Source organism: Mus caroli, unplaced genomic scaffold (genome assembly GCF_900094665.2).
Source record: "Mus caroli unplaced genomic scaffold, CAROLI_EIJ_v1.1 scaffold_10632_1, whole genome shotgun sequence".
NCBI lineage: Eukaryota > Metazoa > Chordata > Mammalia > Rodentia > Muridae > Mus > Mus caroli.
The window spans coordinates 38,677-41,451 of NW_018389780.1; the positions used below are offsets into that span (position 1 = coordinate 38,677).

Here is a 2,775-nt window from a genome sequence, read left to right on the forward strand (position 1 = left end):
TTGTTTTTTAATCCAACATGGCTGGTTTCCATTTACCACCCAACCATGCTTTCAACACTAACCTTTCAACAGTTGTGATAGCCAAAAAGATGATATGCTTTGTTTCCTTCTAATTATCCCTTCCAAATTCATCAGACTTCAGAAGCTAAGAATACATCAGAATGATATATTCATATGCANATTTACATATCATGAATCATAAATTTATAGCTAACTTTCTAAGTCAGAAGTCAGAAAATGTACATTTAAATAATTAGAAACCTAAAATCCCTCATAATGATCAAGAACTAGGAACCAATACAACAGAAGTGGGACTTTTATGACTATGTAACCATATTTTGAAGTAAAATAATTATGGACAAGAAAATGACAGAAGTAAGCAATAGTAAACTTTTCATTATTTTTTTTTTCTTTTAGCATCTTCAGAAACACAGCCACCCAGATTCATGCACATTCTGTCCAGAAGCTGCTCCATTTTGTACAGATACTGTTCCTTGGTCAAATACTGAACATAGCCCAATTCCTACTTACCCCAAGGGGATAATGGACCCTTTAAGAGTGGATCTGCATGCTCCAGATACCAGCCTGCGATTGCATGGCCTGCTTGTGGTGAGCCACAATCTTCTTCTCAGACTTCAGAACTTGGGTTTTTTTCTCCAAGCCTCTAATTACTTAATTGCTTGTTCAAAGTGCTTCTCATTAATGGCATCTGAAGGGTGTCTTTTGGGAATCAAAGCAGCTTCTTTGGAGACATTGGCAACATCAGTGCCCAAAAACCCTGTTGTTAAGGATGCCAGTTTTCTGGCCACTTTATCTTTTTCCAACAGCTATTTCCAGGATACATGTGATGTTCTGGTAGCTCACAAAATAGGTATCTGAAATATTAGACCTAGGTATCACAGTGCTTTGATAAAGTTCAAGAGACCAAGGAGCAGGTTTAGCATTTTATTATGAATGGATTGTGTATTCAATTAAGGCAACACTTTGTGGCTTTAATTTTTAATNATCAAGGATGAAAANCAAATCCTCATTCTACCTTTCCTGTTAATTCTGATTTGGGGGTGGTGCTAACAAAAGGTGGTAACTTTCTTTACAGCCCCCTACTTTGCTTTCAGTGTTACTATATACAATCTCCCTGGCTTACTGGGACTGCCAATTCTCTGGTAAAGGACATTTCTCTGTTCCAGAAATCATGGGGAACAGTTTGCTGTATTTGGTTTGAGAGGGTATTTGACATGCTTAGACAAGGGTACCATTGCCACACCATCAGAAAAGCAAAGAATAGAGTAGGTGTAGGTGTGCATGGTAGCATGTTAAGGCCCCCTATTGGTTGATCTNTTCTTCACCCTCACCTTCAAAAGCCTCTTTACTGATATTGACCTCGAGGAATCCTGGTACTGAATTGGTTAACTCCATCTCATCCATGTCCTCACCAGTGAACCAGTGTAGGAAGTTCTTGTGGTGGAATGTGTCTGAGAACTGCTCTGAGATGAAATTAAATAGCCCCTGGATGGCAGTGCTGTTGCCAATGAAGTTGGAGGCCATCTTCAGGCCCCATGGTGGGATGTCATACACAGCTACCATGATGTTGCCTGGGATGTACTCCACAAGGTAGCTGCTGTTCATGTTCTTGATGGCCATCATACACATCTACCTCCTTCATGGACATGGGGCCCCTGAAGACAGTGGTGATGTTCAGGAAGTGGTCTTGGCATGGGTCACAGGCAGCTATGATGTTCTTGACATCAAACATCTGCTGTGTGATCTCAGGCACTATCAGGGCATGGTACTGCTGACTGCCCCAGGCTGTGAGTGGGACAAAGACAGGCATGAAGAATACAGGCACTGGAATGGCACCATGATCACAGACAACTTGCTCAGGTCAGCATTGAGTTGGCCATGGAAACACAGTGACTTGGTGACACTGCTCAAGACGGCAGACAGGAAGTGGTTGCGTACCCCATAAGTGGGTGTGATCAACTTGAGTGTGGAAGCCGATTCTTAAAGTTCCTCATTGTCCATGAGGCAGGTCTCACTGGTATTCTCCACCAGCTGGTGCACACAGACCCATGGCATTATAGGGTTCCACCACAGTGTCTGAGACCTTGGGTGACTGCATGACACTGAAGGTGTGGTCCACATTCATGACGTGGTCCAGGTACTCCCCCTGGATCTTGCTGAAAAGCAGTGTGCCCATGCCTGAGCCCGTGCCACTGCCCAGTGTGTGTGTGAGCTTCAAGCCCTACATACAGTCCCAATGTTCACACTGTGAATTACCACATCTAGCAGTGAGTACACCAGCTCCACCCCCTCAGTGTAGTGGCCCTTTGGCCCAGTTGTTCCTGGCACTTGTCTGTTCATCAAGTTTCCAAAGGGGTATCAGTGACTTGCTTTCGCCAATCTTTTTTTTTTTTTTCAGTGAAAGAGATTGGAGCAAAGGAACAGGAATCATGAGGTACCCATCAAGGTGCCTAGAATACAGATGAGCAAGTACCTCTTCAGACAGGCTAATTATGTACCCAGGGTCCAGGGTCTTGGAAATATTGTTGACTTTCAGTTTATTCAGACCTTAAATTCTCAGGATTATTAAAATGGCAACATCTAATCTCTTTATTTGCTAGACTGAAAATTAGTAGTAAAAAACAAATCCATGTAAGACCTTATTATTTGTTTTCAGTTTTTATTTAGTGTTTTGAACCAGAGACTATTTTGTCCTTTTCATTTCTCCTCCTCCTCCTCCTTCTCCTCCTCCTCCTCCTCCTCCTCCTCCTCCTC

The 2,775-nt window shown here is 42.7% G+C and overlaps 1 pseudogene; it reads right to left on the reverse strand.

Annotated features, from left to right (window-relative positions):
* Positions 1-1,323: 1,323 nt before the first annotated feature.
* Positions 1,324-2,350, reverse strand: LOC110288300 (annotated as a pseudogene).
* Between the last annotated feature and the right edge of the window lie 425 nt (positions 2,351-2,775).